We start from the raw sequence: 19,843 nt of genomic DNA, 5'->3' as shown, positions 1-19,843 counted from the left end.
AAGGTCATTCAAAGAAAGCACTACATATCTGTTTATTTGCATATGATATAAAATACTGAGAAGGAATAAAAATGTATTGTTATTCTAAACAATAGGTTTTGGAAAAATGTCTTTTCTGTCTGGATTTTGGTTAAATTGCTTTGTTTGTTCATGTGTGTGTGTGGTTTTTTTTAATAAACATATTATTGGAACAGGATGATCTAAACTTGGGTCAGAAACTTGCAAATGTCACACCAGAAGGGCAGTTACCAGACTTTGTCTTAAATCACTTATCACACTTGAATCACAGAGTTTGCCTAGATATTACTTAGGATTTAGAGTATGCTGAAAGTTTGCAAATTCCAAGCTCAAACCCCGCCCCGAAAATCTTGAAGAACAACAACTCAACACACAGAGAAAGCAGTAACCAGAGCCCAGAGAATATAATGACAAAACAAAGTATTCTTTTTAAAAGTCTATAGAGACTACCCCAAATAAAAAGACCAAATGTAGGAAGACATTTTTGCAAAATGAGTTAATTAAAACAAAAACCACTAAAAAAAAGCCTTTCATGATCTAGGACTTACCTCACTGATCCCCAAAAGGGGGAAAACAGAACAAAATTACATAAAAATACCTTAAGCAAAGCCTTAAGAGAAAAAGGTGTATTTTCCTTCAAATGGTTATTTGTTCTAATAGTTCAAATAGATTTCTTAGCATAAATGATACAAGAGACAACTGTTTTGAAATAAAAATTAGCATATAACAACATTGTAAAAACCAGTATTTTTGAAAGATATAATCAACTCTCACCAAAGGAGAATAAGAATGATGATAGACAAAATGTGCAGAGATAAACCCTTTAGAACAAATGGCAATGCAGGGAATTGTTTTGATTCACTATGGCTATTGGTTAAAAATACTTTTTGATGTCAGGAGAATTGATAGGATGAGAGGGAACATATTTTATCTGAGATATTTTAAATAAAACTAATTTTGAGAAAATTTAATTTAAGGAAATATTATTTTATGAAAATTTGAGTTTAAATCAAATTAGCTAAAATTAAATTTTAAAGTTTAAAGTGAAACAAGGTTTAAGAAAAAAAACAAATGATTTTACGAATGAAATATGAATAATAGGAGGAAGAATTTGAAAAAAAATTGAAGCTTTAGATGAAATATTAGAAAAAAGAGAGTTAATACTTTGAATAAAGGTACAAAATTATATGAAAGTAATAAACTCCTTCCAAAGTATATTGGGGGAAATATAAGCAGCAGGCTTTGTGACAAATGAAGATAAATTAAAAATAAAGACATACACAGGGAAAAAAAAAGATATTGAATGACAGTTCACACTCAGAAAAGCAAACTGAAAAGCAGATGAAGGAGAAATAATTATATATATATATATATGTATATATATATATGCATATATATATATACATATATATTACTTAATGATATTCAAATATGTGTAAAATATTATCATATTTTAAATGTAGTAAAATAAAATAAATATATACACAAAAATTTAGGTTGTAAATTAGATGATATATTGAAAACTAGAGGAAGAATACAAAGAACTTGTGTGTATATTTGTTTATATTTAACAAAGCATTGGATAAACTATTTCATAATAATATTTTGAACATATAAAGAAAAATAGGTAGAAAAGAGTAGAATTAGCTATATTGGGGAATGATTGGACAACAATTTTGAAATCAGATTTATAAGCTTCTTGGAAATAATGCAGTGATGTCCTTTACTTTCACCTTCATAGGCAAACTATTTTAAACTTAGTGACCTCACCCTTCTGACATATTCAGATCACTCTCAAAAATTGGAAAGCACATGAACCCTTTGCCTGCCTCAAAGAAAGGACTTGCCTAATATAGCTCTAGTATTGCTATCAGATAACTCTCTTGCAAAGTGATGTTAGTGTTCCCATAACTATAATTATATGTTCTCATATATTATAAATAAAATTATATTATGTTATATTCATAATTATATACTTAATCATAATTTATTATATTACATATTTATTTTTATATTTTTATAATTATATATGTTTACACTTCTTATCATAAAGTTAATTGTATAGTTGAACATACAGTATGTTAAAACTAAAAGAACAAAACAAAACTCTGTGCCATGTAAAAAAAAAAGTTCTTTCCTAGGATCTGTAATTTCATATTCCAAATAAAAAGAGAGATGCAATAGCGAATGCATAATTAAGAATGTTTCATAATTTGTATCATGAAGGTGCCAGGAAGGAAGAGGATCTTCTTTCTCTTTAAAATCCTATTTCTTCAGCCTTCAGGTACAACATGCATTTTACATGACTTCTGCCTTCTGGTGCTAACAATATATATATACATATATATATATATATATATATATATATATATATATATATATATATATATATACACATACACACATATATATATGTATATATATATACACACATATATATATATATACACACACACACACATATAACACTAGTGTTGATATTCTAGAGAGATAGATAAATAGATAGCTAATATGGATCTATCAATAAATGGATATAGCATAATCAGCATCTAGATAGAGATATTGTACAAAAGATTGTGAGCTTTCAGGGTTCATGGCTAGAATTGAAAGAAGAATGTGGTACCTTGTGCTTTGACCTCTTGCTGGAGACAGTGCGTCCTCTAAGGAAATGCTGCTAGGGGTCAGTCTGGGTCTTCCATTTGATTCAAAGCAACCACTTCCATCTATACCAGTGCAAGCAACTTCCATCTCCAGCTCCCAGCCCAAAGTCCCAACTGAGATGTAGAGAATCTCTGGTATGAAGAACAGGTCTCTTTGACTTTAGGATTCCCAGAGGGCTTTACCTTCCCTTTGAGGGTAAAAGAGTGATGACTTCAACTCCATAATAAATACTCTCACACTTATTCATAACTTTCACATCCCAGTGACTTGGAACTCCTGTAGATAATCATCCAAATTCCATTCCACACCCCCTACAGCCCAATTGCTCATTTCAATTCCCCTTCACCCCCACACTTCACCAAAACTGCTCTCTCCAAACCTACTAATGATCTCTTACTTGCCAAATTCAATGGCCCTATCTCTAACCTCATTCTCTTTTACATCTTTGTGCACTTTGACAAAGTGGATCACTCTCTCCTTCTTGGGAGTCTCATACCTCTAGATTTTTGGGACACCACTGTCTCCTGCTTCTCTACTTATCTGACTAATTTTTCTCTATCTCTTTTCCTGTATCCTTTTCCAGATCATGTCCTCTAAATATAGGCATCCCTCAGCTTTCTGTTTGGGGCAATTTTCTCTTCTTCCTTCACCACTTCACTCAGTGATTTCCTCAGGTGCAAAGTATTTAATTACCATTTCTGTGCTGATGAGTCTCAAATACAACTACCTGCCCCAAACCTGCTAACGTCCCTGCTAACCACAAATCTCATTTCCAATAGTCTTTCAAACATATTTAAGTGAATGTCCAGTAAACATCTTAAACTCAATATGTCCAAAACAGAAGTCATTATTCTTTTCCCTAACCACCTCTTCTACCTTTCCTATTACTGTAGAAGAAAACAGTGCCCTGCCCAGTCCCTCAGGCTTGTAAACCAAGGGTCATCTTAGAATCTTCAATGCCTCTCAAACTTCATATCTAATCTATTGTCAAGGCCTGTTGACAACATCTCTCATAAATGCCAGGTTCTCTCTTCTGACACTGCCATCACTCTAGGGCTTGCCCTTATCAACTCTTACCTGGACTACCAAAATAGCCTATTCTGCCTGCCTCAAGTCTCTCTCCATTCTAATCCATCCTCAATTCAGCCACAAAAGTGATTTTCCTAAATCAAAGGTCAGATCATATCATAGTCATCCCACCCCACAGCCCACTCAATAAATTCCAGTGGTTCCTGATTATCTCCAGGAGCAAAATGAAACAACAAAAAAACTCATTTAGCTGTCAAAGACTTTCATAACCTAAAATACTTTTATGTTTTCAGTCTTTTTATACTTTTCCCCCTATTACATATTCTTTGATACAGTGCCACTGGTCTTCTGACCGTTTTATGAACAAAACACTGCATGTCTTTGATAAAGGCACTTTCTTGGCTGTCTCTTATCCATGAAACCCTTTCCCTCCTCTGCTCTACTTACCTCTTTGTCTTCTTTTAAGTGCCAACTACAATCCTACCTTTCAACAGGAAGCCTGACCCAACTTTTCTCAATTCTAGTGTCTTCCCTCTGTTAATTATTTCCCATTTATACTATGTATAACCTGCTTTGTATATACTTGTTTGCATGCTATCATCCTCATTAGATTGTATGCAATGTTTAAAAAGATGCAGGATTCTTGGCTTCGTAACAAGGGGTATGAAATTCAGTTTTATGCTGATAGTAGGAATCCAAAGTATGTTTACAATCTCCTGAAGGCTATTTAGGAGCTAAAGGCCTACTCATTGCTGCTCAAGCCATATTGTTCATTGAGCAGGCCATCATACTGGAGGGATAGGCTGAACACTTCTGTAGTATTCTCAACAGACTGTCATCAAGCAATTCTGAAGCTATTCACAATATGCTTCAGGTTAAAGTCAGTTACTCTCTTTTTTTCTTTTTTTTAAATTTTATTTAATTTATTTAATACATTTAGTTTTCACCATTGATTTTCACAAGAGTTTGAATTACAAATTGTCTCGCCATTTCTACCATCCCGCCCACTCCAAGATGGCATATATTCTGGTTGCCCCATTCCCCAGTCATCCCTCCCTTCTGTCACCCCACTCCCCTCCCATCCCCCTTTCCCTTCTTCCCCTGTAGGGCAAGATAAATTTCTACACCCCATTGCCTGTGTATCTTATTTCTTAGTTGCATGCAAGATCATTTTTTTTGTTTGTTTTTGAATGTCTGTTTTTAAAACTTTGAGTTTCAAATTCTCTCCCCTCTTCCCTCCCCACCCACCCTCTCTAAGAAGGCAAGCAATTCAACATAGGCCACATGCATATCATTATGTAAAACCCTTCCACAATACTCACATTGTGAAAGACTATGTTTTACTCCTTCCTAACTTCCTTCCCCCTTTATTGAATTTTCTCCCTTGACCCTGTCCCTTTTCGAAAGTGTTTGTTTTTGATTACCTCCTCCCCCTACCAACCCTCCTTTCTATTGTCCTCCCTTTTTGATCTTCTTCCTCCTTCTTTCCTGTGGGGTAAGATACCCAATTGAGTGTGTATGGTATTCCCTCCTCAGGTCAAATCCGATCAGAGCAAAATTTACTCATTCCTCCTCACCTGCCCCTTCTTCCCTTCCTACAAAACCACTTTTTCCTGCCACTTTTTGTTTTTTTCTCCTGGGTTACATTTTTATTAAATGGAGAGAAGTAAAAACCGCATCTGGGGGTAGGAAACAGAAGGACCAACGGGTAAAAGAAGGAATGAGTGAGGGGACAATGGAGCCATTCTGGGGCAAGGTAGGGACTCAGTTACCATCGCTAGGGCCCCCCACCAGCTCTGGAGGGGCCAAGGCCAGAGCCTCAGATAGGGGAAGGGAAGGGCTCCACCAGAATAGCTGAAAACTTGGTGTCCCCAAAAGCCTCATTCATGCGAGTCTCAAAGATGCGTTGAAGGCCAATGATTGTCTGGAGCTCAGCTTTGTCCTCCGTGATTTTGTTGAATTGCTTGAACATGCAGCCCACGTCCTGGGCAAACTCCTGCGGGGAGCTGTACAGGGGTGACAATTTCTCCTGAAGGCATGCACGGATCAGAGTGAGGTCCAGGATGCCTGGCTGATCTGCAGAGGGCATGGGATCCATGGCCAGGTGGTGCAGGGGACTACACGGCTCATGGCAGAGCAAGGCCAACAGCACACGCTCACACTTCTGCTGATTAGTAGGTGAGAGCTTGGCAGGGCAGGGGTTCCCATTGGGGGTCAAAGCCATACTCTTGGTGCCAGGAAAAGGGACCTCATCTTTACAGTCCACCACCTCCTGGCAGAGGGAGCAGCTCCACTTCTCCCCAGGCACCTCTTGCAGGGTTGGCAGGTGACACTCCAAATGGAAGCAGAATTCACACTGACTACACATCACCAGGTCCCCTGGCTTCTGGCAGATGCAGCAGATAGTGGCACTGTCATCCAGGGCTCCAGGGCCACCAGCGGCCACGGTGGCAGCTGCAGTGGCTGCTGCTGGATCAGGGCCTCCCAGCACTTCCAGGCCAGAGTTGGTGCTGCTGCTGGGGAAAGCCAGATGGGGGCCCTCAGGCCCTGGGGCCTCCAGGGGAGGCAGCAGCAGTGGTTTTGTCTCCGGCCCCTCAACCCCTGGGGGGGCTCCGATGGCAGCCTCTGTCTCTTCCTCCTTGACCATGGCCATGGGTGGCCTAGGAGGTCCCCCTGGGGCCCCTGGTTGGCTCCCCCTCTCAATGACAATGAGGTTATAATCCTTGTTGGTAGTCACTGGGAAGACTTTGAAGCCAGGGAGCTGTCTGTCTGCTGTCAGATCCAGATCCAGATCCAGCTTGAGGCACTCCAAGGTTACCCTGGGCACCTTCGGCATGAGGCCACTCACTTCGCCCTCCCCTGACCTGGACCTTTTCATTCTGGGCACATTGGGCTCAGCACTGTAGTGCTCATCTGGGCCATAGCTCCCATAGCCTTCCTGCAGGTCCATGGCCTGATTTTCTCCTCCAGACTTGCCAGGGGGCTGGGGAGGGGCCACCTAACCTGGACCACTCCTCTCCAAAACAATCTTGCCAAAGGCCTTGGTGCTTTTGGTCCAAACATTGAAGTCCCACTGGAACTTCATTTCCCCCTGGGGCTCCACAGGGTCCACAATCATCTTGAGGGCTTGGTGTAGCTGGAAGTAAATCAGCTTCTTGGTCAACAGCAGGGCTGTACTGTTATCACTCTCCAGGGTCCAGGAGGCAAAGCACAGAATGTACTCCTGGTACCTCTGGATCTTGGTCATGGTCCAGTGCTAGCACTCCAGGCGTTCCCGCTGCCCCTCGGTAACCTTCTGGGCCTCCTTGACCAGCACAGGTCCCTGCTTGTTCAGTTCTTTCATGATCTGCAAGATGGCCATTTTCACATCCACCTGTACCCGCTTCTGCACTTCTGTCACCTGGCAGATCGAGGTGTGTACTTCCTTGCTATTCTTCTGCAGGGTGGCGTACTTGTCCCCCAAGCGCTTGACCAGGGAGGCCAGGAGCTTCCTCTGGTTTCTCACAGCATCCTCCAGGAACCGGTATTGATGGTCCTTGTGGGCATTGAGCTGGCAATCCCGGCAGGTAAGGGTATCACAGCACTCGCAAAACAGGGCCGGAGGTTGGTGCTTGTGCACTGAGCAGTAGATGGTATGCTCCCCATCGGGGTACTTGGCAGGGTCAGTGGAACGGATGGTGTGGTCCTTGGTGTACTTGACCCGCTGATGGGCCTCCACGTAAGTCTCACACAGGGGCTCTGAGCACTCGACACAGTAGCTGGTGGCTGGGGCGTTGTCCTTGCAGCTGGTGCAGCACTGGGGTCCGGGGCCACCTTGGCGCCGCTGTCTCTCATGAAGTAGTTTTCCACGATGTCCTTGGCGAGGCACTGGTGCTTGCAGACCGGACAATCCACCACCGCGCCTTCACCCTCGTTGTTGCCGGCGGCAGGCTTGGCTGCAGTGCCTGTGGAGCAGGCCAGCGTGGAGGAGGGCCAGAGCAGCAGGCACTGGCGGCACATTGAGTGCAGGCAGGGCAGCTGGCGCGGCTCCCGCTCAGGCCGCAGGAGCTCCTGGCACACGCCGCATTGCTCCAGCAGCTCAGCTGCCTGTCTCGGTTTCCCCAAGACCGAGGCTGAGGAGGTGGAGGCCGCCGCCCCCCCGCACCCCCGGGGGCCCCGGGACTGCGCTTGTCGGCCCCCGCCGGCCAGTCTACCGAGCCGGGGCTGCCCGCGCTCGCCGCCACTGACGCTGCAGTCCCTCGCCGCTGCCTCGCTCTTTGGCGGAGCTGGGCCCGGGCCTCACGATGCTCGGCTCGCGCTCCAGCCGAAGCCCAGGCCGAGGCCATGCGGGATCGCTCGGGCGCGGGCACAGACGCGGCCTTGGTCACAGTCCTGTGTGCGAGCGCGTCGGGACGCGCGCACCGACCAAAAGCAGGAGGGGAGGGGCCGGCCGGCGCTCAGGCTTCCTGCCGAGGCAGAGCAACGCGCCCCGCCAACACCAGAGCTGTTGCAGCCTGGCTTTGCTGGGCTTCCCTGTGCTGGCCACGCGCCGCCTCAGGGCCCTGGGACTGCATGATGGAAGAACGCGGCTCCTGGGCTGGGCTGATGGGGCGCCCGACCTAGGCGAAGGGACCGCGGCTGGACCACGCCGAGGCGAACGGGAACAGGAGCACGAGTGGCAGCGGGAGCAGAGAGAAGAGCAGCACTCCAGTGTCTTTTCGTTTCGTGGATGTCCTTCTGGAAGCCTTCTCAAGTAGGAACACAACTCCAGGTAGAATCTATTCTTTGAGCAGAGATTTCCTCCTGCCACTTTTATGCAAGATAATTTACCCCATTCTATCCCTTTCTCCCTCTCTTATCCCTTAATTTGATTTTATTTTTTTAGATATCATCCCTTCATATTCAGCTCACCCTGTGCCCTCTGTCTATATACATACATACATACATACATACATACATATATATATATATATATATATATATGCATATTCCTTTCAGCTACTCTAATACTGAGGTCTCATGAATCATACACATCATCTTTCTATGTAGAAATATAAACAAAACAGTTCAGCTTTAGTAAGTCTTTATGATATCTCTTTCTTCTTTACCTTTTCATGCTTCTCTTGATTCTTGTGTTTGAAAGTCAAATTTTCCATTCAGCTCTGGTTTTTTCACTGAGAAAGCTTGAAAGTCCTCTATTTTATTGAAAATCCATGTTTTGCCTTGGAGCATGATGCTCAGTTTTGCTGGGTAGGTGATTCCTGGTTTTAATACCTTGTTCAATTGACCTCTGGAATATCATATTCCATGTCCTTCAGTCCCTTAATGTAGAAGCTACTAGATCTTGTATTATCCTGTTTGTGTTTCCACAATACTCCAATTGTTTCTTTCTGGCTCTTGTAGTATTTTCTCCTTTGTCTGGGAGCACTGGAATTTGGCAACAATGTTCCTAGGAGTTTTCTTTTGGGATCTTTTTTCTGGAGGCAATTGGTGGATTTTTTCAATTTCTATTTTTCCCTCAGGTTCTAGAATATCAGGATAGTTCTCCTTGATAACTTCTTTAAAGATGATATTTAGGCACTCTTTTTTATCATGGCTTTCAGGTAGTCCAATAATTTTTAAATTATCTCTCCTGGATCTATTTTCCAGATTAGTGGTTTTTCCAATGAGATATTTCACATTGTTTTCCACTTTTTTCATTCTTTTGGTTCTGTTTTATGATATCTTGATTTCTCATAAAGTCACTAGCTTCCACTTGCTCCAATCTAATTTTTAATGTAGTATTTTCTTCAGTGTTCTTTTGGACCTCCTTTTCCATTTGGCTAATTCTGCCTTTCAAGTCATTCTTCTCCTCATTGGCCTTTTGGAGCTCTTTCACCATTTGAGTTAATCTCTTTTTTAAGGTGTTATTTTTTTCAGTATTTTTTTGGGTCTCCTTTAGGAAGTCATTGACTTGTTTTTCCTGGTTTTCTTGCATCATTCTCATTTCTTGTTCCAATTTTTCCTCTACTTCTCTAACTTGCTTTTCTAAATCATTTTGAACTCTTCCATGGCCTGAGACCAGTTCATGTTTTTCTTGGAGGCTTTTGACGTAGGCTCTTTGACTTTGTTGACTTCTTCTGGCTGTATGTTTTGGTCTTCTTTGTCATGAAAGAAAGATTCCAAAGTCTGAGTCTGAATCTGAGTCTGTTTTCACTGTCTGTTCATGTTCCTAGCCAACTACTTGACTCTTGAGCTTTTTGTTGAGGTATGACTGCTAGTAGAGTAGAGAGTACTTTGTCCCAAGCTTGAAGGTCTGCACTGTTGTTTTCAGAGCTACTTCTGTCAAGCAAGCTCTGCCACACCAGCACTCCTCCTTCCTCAAGAACCACCAACCCGGACTGCAACTCAGATCTAAGCAGCCTCTGCACTCCCACTCAGATCTACCACTTAATTCCTCCCACCAGGTGGGCCTGGGGCCAGAAGCAACTGCAGCTGTAGTTCTGTAGCTGCACCACCTCCATTGCCCCTGGGGTGGTTGCTGAACCACCAACTCCTTTCACTCTGTCCCCGAAGCTTTTTCCTACTAACCTTCTCTTTTTCCTTTAGTGTTTATGGGTTGAGAAGTCTGGTAACCACCACAGCTCCCTGATTCAGGATACTAGAGCGTGTTCCACCCAGCTCCTGATCTGGTTGATCTCGGTGCAGCCTTTGCTGGGCTCTGCTCCAGTCTGCCCCTAGCTCTGTACTATATAGACTTTACCCAGCCACCATCCAGCCTGTCCTGGCTCAAGCCCAGTTTCCCTCTGCTATTTCTTGTGTTCTGCAGTTCTAGAATTTGTTAAGAGCCATTTTTATAGGTGTTTGCAGTCTCCTGCGGTAGGGAGGTTTAGGCCAGTCTCTGCTTTCCAGCTGCCATCTTGTCTCTGCAACCCCACTATTAAACTTAAAAGACAAAGTAAGAGTATCTTTGATGATTTGCTACTAATTAAACTAGCTCCTCATGAGAGAAAGGATAAAGGCAGACAGTTATCTGAATTATCCAGAGTGAGATTATTTTATATCTATAGTACTCACAAAATCTAGCATGTTCACAGATTTTTTTCTTAAAGATAAAGTGTGGTGAAAGAAATCATTACTTTTTTTGCTAAAACCAGAATGAGAAAGACATTATATTGTATTTTTGAAAATTTTAGGAATGTACCTTTAAACCATTCATTTATGTGCATATACAACTCTTTCTCCTGAAATAAATCTCTTAAAAATAACTAACAACAACAACAAAATAGAGAATGCCTCATTATTTCGTGATATAGATACAGATAATCAAAACTCATTTTCTTGTCTTTCTACTGTGAGTGAAAAAGTTTGCTGTATTTCATCTCTTCATCAGACATCATAATTGGGCCATCATAATTACATATCTAAAGATTAAATTTTATTGCAATTTCCATTTATGTTGTTACCGTCCTTGTGTGTGTGTGTCTGTATACACACACACACACACACACACACACACACACACACACCATTGTTTTTCAATCTCCATAAAAATAAAGAGACATATTTAGAAAGAAAGAACTATTATAAATCTTTTTGCACAAAAAGGACCTTTTCCCCTCTTTTTAGTCTCTTTGTGATACAGGCAGAGCAGTATATGCCTATGTAATGGGCCATGAATGGTTTAATTTTTATCGTTGTTGTTTTTAGGATGGTTCTCATTTGTTTTCTATAATGGCTGGAACTAATTATTGCTCTATCAATATTGAATCAAAATGCTTATTTTTCCTGTGACACTTCACATTTCTTCTCACAGGCAAACACAAACTTCTAGTGGATATCAAAAGTAGGAATGCCTTACTATGGGACTCAAGGCTGGTAGGTATGACGTATGTTAGAAGGAGGTTGAGTCATAGCATTTTGTAGCCCTCTCTCCCATATCAAATGAATGGCAACTAGCAAATTATCTATATGAATTCATGACTTCAGATTACAGAACCATTATCTTTTGACTGTTCTCTTTCCTCTAGGTTTCCCCTCCCCCTTCTTGTTCACTCCTGTGTCATGAAAGAGGTTGTTCTAAAACTAGGCTATAATGACTGTTTACCTCATTTTCCTCATTAGACCTTTATCTCACTGAATTCCTCTTCATTCCTTATCTCTGTGCCCAGTCATAAGTACCACCAGCCCAGAGAACGTCTTCTTTTGAAAAATCTTCAGGGAGATACTGGTTTGTACCTATAACTTCATTAATATCTGGGACACCTAGAGAGGAAGCTCTTTTAACCAACAGACACAAGCAACTATCCATGAATGTATAGTTTTGCAGATTTGTCTGGATCACTGAGAGGTTATATGATTTTTCCAAAACTCATGTAGCAAATATATATATATATATACACACACAGAGAGAGATATATACACACATATATACATACATACACACTCATATATACATACACACACATACACACAGACACACACACACAGACACACACACACACACACACACACACACATATATATGTATCAGAGGAAGGACTTGCATTCCTGACACTGAATCCAATTCTATATTCATGATATTTTGTTTTTTTTAATGTTAAATGAAGTTTTGCTATAGTTCCCTCTCCCATTATTCAGACATAAATTTTAGTGACTGCTTAAACTAAGAAGCATTCATAAGTCACATTGTCATTTCTCCCATCTCCATGACTAAAGGTTCACACACTAGTTGATTTTTCTACTTTAGTCTAATGCTCGTATAAAGGTGTCTTACAGATGCCTTAGTAAGAGATTCTCACAATATGCATTTTTAGAAGCAGTTTAACCAAGGCTTTGCTTGGGTTGAAAACTGCAGAGTATTTTGTGTATACTTTTAAACCAGGCCTTCAATGACCCATCCCATCATTACATTTATTTGGATAGAAGCTCTTCCCCACAATTCACCTGAAGACTCAAACATGGGTATTCTTTTCTCTAATCCATTGCTTTTTCCCAACAGCAACATTCTACCTCACTGATCTTTAAAAGCTTTGGAATTGCTTCTTTTGAATGATGGAAGAGAAACACGCTTAATGGTGTTTTCTACCATGGAGAAGAAAGGTCCTGTTAAACTACAATAACACCCTGAGAGGCAAAATCAACCAACTGGAAAATGAGACTCAAAAGCAAAATGAAAACACTAACTCATTAAAAACTAGAGTTGAGCAAGTGGAAGCTAATGAATCTATGAGGCACCAAGAAGTAGTAAAACAAAATGTAAAGAATGAAAAAATAGAAAAAAATGTGAAATATCTGATTGGGAAAACAACTGACCTGGAAAATAGATCCAGGAGAGACAATTTAAGAGTTATTGGTCTACCGGAAATCCACGATGAAAAAAAGAGCCTTGACAGTATCTTCGAAGAAATTATCAAAGACAACTGCCCAGAGGTCCTAGAACCAGAGGGCAAAATAGTCATTGAAAGAATTCACCTATCACCCCCTGAAAGAGACCCCAAACTGAAAACACCAGGAAATATTATAGCCAAATTTCAGAACTATAAACTAAAGGAGAAAATACTGCAAGCAGCCAAAAAGAAGCAATTCAAATATCATGGAACTACAGTAAGGATCACACCGAATCTCTCAGCTTCCACATTGAAAGACAGGAGAAATTGGAATATAATATTCTGAAGGGCAAAAGAGCTGAGACTACAACCAAGGATCAACTACCCAGCAAAACTAAGCAGAATTTTTCAGGCAAGGCGATGGACATTCAATGAAATAAGGGAATTCCAGACCTTCCTGATGAAAAGGCCAGAACTCAATGGAAAATTTGATCTCCAAATACAAAATTCAAGAGAGACATAAAAAGGTAACCAGGGGGGAAAACCCTCACAAACCTTATTAACCAATAAGGGCAAGTGGTCTGCATATTTATGTGGGAGTATATGATCATATGTATGTTTTATATACATACATATATATATATATATATATACATATATATATATTTTATATATATATATATATATATATATATATATATATACATATATACAGGTCAGTCTTGAGAATGGTACAGCTATTATGACAATTGAAAGGGATACACATAGATTGTGAATGCCTGTATAAATTAACTGATGTAAAAATAAAAAAAATCTAAGTAAGAGATGTAAAGGGAGGGCTATGAGAGAAGAGATAAGGAGGTAGTAGGAAAGGGTAAATTAAACCAAATGAAGAGGCACAAAAACATATTATACTAGAGGGAAAGAAGGGAGGGAGAAGAGCAGTATTTGAGCATCACTGTCATCTGATCTGGTTCAAGAAGGGAATAACATACCATAATAAGTTTAGAAATCTAACTTGATCTACGGGAAGTAGGAGGGGAAGGGGAGAAAAAGGGAGGGGGATGGTCAGAAGGGAGCGGAGAAGTAGCAAGTGGGAAACTGTAAGATAAAGGAGGGGAATAACAAAGGAGGGTAAACTGACAAAGGTGGCGGTCAAAAGCAAAACTTTGTTGAGGAGGAGAAGGGGAAAGGGAGAAATAAAAGCATAAATGGGGGAAATAGGATGGAGAAAAAGACACAGATAGAAATCATAACTCTGAACATGAAGGGGATGAACTCTCTCATAAAACAGAAGCGGATAGCAGAATGGATTAAAAACCATAATTCTACAATATGCTGTTTAAAAGAAACACATTCGAAACAGGGGGATACACACAGGGTAAAGGTAAAAGACTGGAGTAAAATATATTGCACCTCAGCTAAAGTAAAAAAAAAGCTGGTGTAGCAATCCTAATCTCAGACAAAGCAGAAGTAAAGATAGATTTGATTAAAAGAGTTAAGGAAGGACATTATATCCTGCTAAAAGGCACCATAAACAATGAAGCATTATCATTGTTTAACATATATGCACCAGGTGGTAAGGCATACAAATTCTTAGAGGAGAGGTTAAGGGACTTACAGGAAGAAATAGACAGCAAAACTATAATGCTGGGAGAACTCAACCTCCCCCTTTCTGAACTTGATAAATCTAATCTCAAAATAAGTTAGAAAAAAGTTTAGGAGGTAAACAGAATTTTAGAAAAGGCAGACATGACAGACCTCTGGAGAAAACTGAATGGGGATAAAAAGGAATATACTTTCTTCTCAATGGAACATGGCACATACTCAAAAATTGACCATGTACTAGGGCATAAAAACCTCACAATCCAGGGCAGAAAGGCAGAAGTAGTCAAAGCATACTTTTGAGATTGTGATGCAATAAGAATTATTTTTAATAAAGAACCATGGAAAAATAAGCTAAAAACTAATTGGGAACTAAATAATCTAATTCTAAAGAATGAGCGGGCCAAAGAACAAATCAGAGAAACAATTAATAACTTCATTCAAGAGAATGACAATAGTGAAACAACATACCAAAACTTATGGGAAGCAACAAAAGCAATTCTTAGGGGAAATTTTATATCCCTAAATGCTTACATGAATAAAATAGGGGAAAAGGAGATAAATGATGTGGGCATACAGCTGAAAAAGCTAGAAAAAGAGCAAATTGAAAAATCCCCAATTAATTACCAAATTAGAAATTCTGAAAATCAAAGGAGACATTAACAAAATTGAAACCAAGGAAACTATTGAATTAATAAATAAAACAAAGAGCTGGTTTTATGAAAAAACCAATAAAATTGATAAAATTTTGGTCAATTTAATTAAAAAAAAGAAAGAAGAAAATCAAATTACCAGTATCAAAAATGAAAAGGGTGAGTTCACCTCTAATGAAGAGGAAATCAAAACAATAATTAGGAATTATTTTGCCCAATTGTATGCCCATAAATTTGACAACCTTAGAGATATGGATGAATATCTACAAAAACATAAACTGCCCAGGTTAACAGAAAAAGAAGTAGAATTTCTAAATAACCCCATTTCAGAAAAAGAAATTGAACATGCCATGAATGAACTCCATAGGAAAAACTCTCCAGGGTCAGATGGTTTTACATGTGAATTCTATCAAACATTTGAAGAACAACTAATTCCAATACTTTGTAGAGTATTTGGGAAAATAGGTGAAGAAGGAGTCCTACCAAATTCTTTTTATGACACAAATATGGTACTAATACCGAAACCAGGTAGAGTCAAAACAGAGAAAGAAAATTGTAGACCAATTTCTCTAATGGATATTGATGCAAAAATTTTAAATAAAATATTAGCAAGAAGATTTCAGCAACTCGTCACAAGAATAACACACTATGACCAGGTAGTATTTATTTCAGGAATGTAAGGCTGGTTCAATATTAGGAAAACTATTAGCATAATTGACCATATCAACAACAAAACTAGTAGAAATCATATGATCATCTCAATAGACACAGAATAAGCCTTTGACAAAATACAACACCCATTCCTATTAAAAACACTAGAAAGCATAGGAATAAGTGGAACCTTCCTTAAAATTATAAATAGCATCTACCTAAAACCATCAACAAGCATTATTCGTAATGGGGATAAGCCAGATGCATTCCCAATAAGATCAGGGGTGAAACAAGGATGTCCATTATCATCCGTACTATTCAATTTGGCGCTAGAAACATTAGCTGTAGCAATAAGAAAAGAAAAAGAAATTGAAGGAATTAGAATAGGAAAAGAAGAAACTAAATTATCACTTTTTACAGATGATATGATGATTTATTTAGAGAATCCTAGAGAATCAAGTAAAAAAAAACTACTTGAAATAATAAACAACTTTAGCAAAGTTGCAGGTTATAAAAGAAACCCACATAAATCCTCAGCATTCCTATACATTACTTGCAAAGCCCAACAGCAAGAGACAGAAAGAGAAATTACATTCAAAGTTACTGCGGACACTATAAAATATTTGGGAGTCTATTTGCCAAGACAAACCCAGGGCCTATATGAACATAACTATGAAACACTTTTCACGCGAATAAAGTCAGATCTGAATAAATGGAAAAATATCAGTTTCTCCTGGTTAGGCTGAGCTAATATAATAAAAATGACAATTTTACCTAAATTAATCTATCTATTCAGTGCCATACTAATCAAACTACCAAAAAATTATTTTACGGAGCTGGACAAAATTATAACAAAATTCATCTGGAAAAACTAGAGGTCTAGAATATCTAGGTTATTAATGAAAAGAAGTGCTAGAGAAGGTGGCCTAGCCATACCAGATATTAAACTGTACTACAGAGCAGCAGTCATCAAAACTACCTGGTACTGGCTAAGAAACAGAGGTGTGGATCAGTGGAATAGGATAGGAATACAAGATGGAGAAGTCAACAACTATAGCAATCTACTCTTTGATAAGCCCAAAGAGGCCGGCTTCGGGGCTAATAATTCACTATTACGCAAAAACTGTTGGGAATATTGGAAAATGGTAGGACAGAAACTGGGCATAGACCAATATCTTACACCATATACCAAAATAAAGTCAAAATGGGCTCATGGTTTAGGATAAAGGCTGATACTACAAGTAATTTGAGAGAGCAAGGAATAGTTTACTTATCAGATTTATGGAAAAGAAAAGAATTCATGACCCAACAAGAGATAGAGAGCATTACAAAATGCAAAATGGATAATTTTGATTATGTTAAATGGAAATGTTTTTGTACACAAAAAGCCAATGCAACAACAATTAGGAGGAAAGCAGAAAATTGGGGGAAAATCTTTACAACTAGTATCTCTGATAAAGGCCTCATTTCTAAAATATACCGGGAACTGAGTCAAATATATAGGAATACAAGCCATTCCCCAATTGAGAAATGGTCAAAGGATATGAACAGGCAGTTTTCAGAGGAAGAAATTAAAGCTATCTATAGGCATATGAAAAAATGCTCTGGATCACTACTGATTAGAGAAATGCAAATCAAAACAACTCTTAGATACCACATCTCTTCTGTCAGATTGACTAAAATAACAAAACAGGAAAATGATAAATGCTGGAGAGGATGTGGGAAAATTGGAATATTGTTGCATTGCTGGTGGAGTTGTGAACTGATCCAGTCATTTTGGAGAGCAATTTGGGACTATGACTGAAGGGCCACAGGAATGTTCATACCCTTTGACCCAGCAATACCACTTCTAGGGTTGTATCCCAAAGAAATCACACAAGTGGGAAAAGGACCCATATGTATAAGGATATTTATAGCAGCTCTTTTTGTGGTAGCCAAGAATTGAAAATCAAAGGGATGCCCATCAATTGGGGAATGGCTGAACAAGCTGTGGTACATGAAGATAATGGAATACTATTGTGCCATAAGAAATGGGGATGATACGGACTTCATAACAACCTGGAAAAACCTACATGACATAATCCTGAGTGAGTGGAGCAGAGTCAGGAGAACACTGTACATAACCACAGATATAGGGATTCCATGAGGACCAACCCTGACAGACTTCGCTCTTCTCATCAACACAAGGTGCAGACACAACTCCAAAGGACTCATGATGGAGAATGCTATCTACATCCAGAGAAACAGCTATGAAGTTTGAATGCAGATTGAGGTACACTTCATGCTTGCCTTTTTCTCTTCTCTTTTGTTTTTGTTTTTTTTTTGTTTTGGTTCTGTTTCTTCTTTCTCATGACTCATTCCATTGCTCATAATTCTTCTCCACAACTTGACTAGTGTATAAATTAATTCAATGCGAAGTTATTCGTGGTAGTTATATGAAATTCCATGCCGTCTTGGGGAGGGAGGGGGGAGGGAGAGGAGAAAATCTGGAACTCAAAATTATATAGAACCATCTGTTGTAAACTAAAACTAAAAATAAATATTAAAAAGAGAAAAGTAGCTTATAAAATATCACCATATTGACTTAGTGTGATAGTACACACACAATTTTGCTACTTCAAAACTTTACTTCAACCTCTTCAATTTCCTCATCTCAAAAAGGAAAAAGTTGGACTAGGTGACCTTGCATATCTCTCTGATAAAAATATGATCCCACTATACTTTAGTCTCATCTTATATATCCAGCAGAATTTATCAGAATCCTATCATGTTTAAAATATCTGTGACATTGCATTTGATCTTATTGTAATTATACACACGCACACACAGAAACACACACACACACATACACACACTCCACAGTCAACACCAACAGACCTGTTGAATTCCTTATACTCTTGGTTCTGATCTAATAATTCCACTGAAACTGCTCTCTCCTAAGTTACTAATGATCTCTTAGTTAACAAATATAGGGATCTTTATCCACTCTTCATTCTCCTTGACCTCTCTGCAGTCTTTGACACTATTGCTCACTCTCTCCTCCTTGGTGCTTTCTTCTCTCTAGATTTGCAGATTACCATTCTCCCCTGGTTTTCCTCCTACCTATATGATCACTTCTTCCTTATCTCTTTCACTGAATTCTCCTTCAAATCAAACCTCTAAATGTGGTAGTCCCTCAGGGTTCAGTCTGGACCCTCTTTTCTTTTCCTACTATGCTATTTCACTTCTATCTTATGCTTATGTATGTGGTGCATCCTTGAATCGTGCTCTATTTGTCTCAATAACGTAGAATAAATTATTCCTACTCCTTGGTAATACCTTTTTAATAGAACAACTAATTCAAATATCCCTTATTACAAATGATGGAAAAGTAAAATAATGTAGGAATATATACATGTGAATGTATCTGTATGTATACAAAGAAAGTGATGATGGGAGGGAAAGAAATGCTCCACTGGAATGCATGCCTTCAATCCATGTTCATTTGGCTGAGGAGCTCCAAAAAGGATTTGGATGTTTCAGTTAAACAATATAATCATATATAGCTAGAATGAAGCTTTAAAGTTTGCAAAACCTGCTACATGTATTACATCATTTTAAAATCAAAACACAGAAATATAGCAAATACAAAGCAGTCCTCTTGTTGATGAAGACCTGGGTAGAAGTCCAATTTTTACAACATACTTAAATATGTGACCTGGGGAAATTCCTCTCTGATCTGAATTGAGAGAGGGAATAGTTCCTTACCAAGATATTTTTACACAAATTAAATCACACATCTGAGCAAAGTAAAAATAGTTGTATGATATAGAAAATAAAGCCAAAATTATCTTGTAACATTCTGCATGTCAAAGACTGATGAGTTGATATATGAGATATTGGCAAATGTAGAACCTTTTTTCATTTTAAATTGGTCATCATTATATGGAAAAAAAAACA

General features: G+C 39.1%; 1 pseudogene; it reads right to left on the bottom strand.

Annotated features, from left to right (window-relative positions):
• Nucleotides 1-5,527: 5,527 nt before the first annotated feature.
• Nucleotides 5,528-8,033, bottom strand: LOC118855035 (annotated as a pseudogene).
• Nucleotides 8,034-19,843: the final 11,810 nt, after the last annotated feature.

This window comes from Trichosurus vulpecula, chromosome 6 (assembly GCF_011100635.1).
Source record: "Trichosurus vulpecula isolate mTriVul1 chromosome 6, mTriVul1.pri, whole genome shotgun sequence".
NCBI classification, from domain to species: domain Eukaryota; kingdom Metazoa; phylum Chordata; class Mammalia; order Diprotodontia; family Phalangeridae; genus Trichosurus; species Trichosurus vulpecula.
This window is presented reverse-complemented; position numbering and strand designations above follow the sequence as displayed.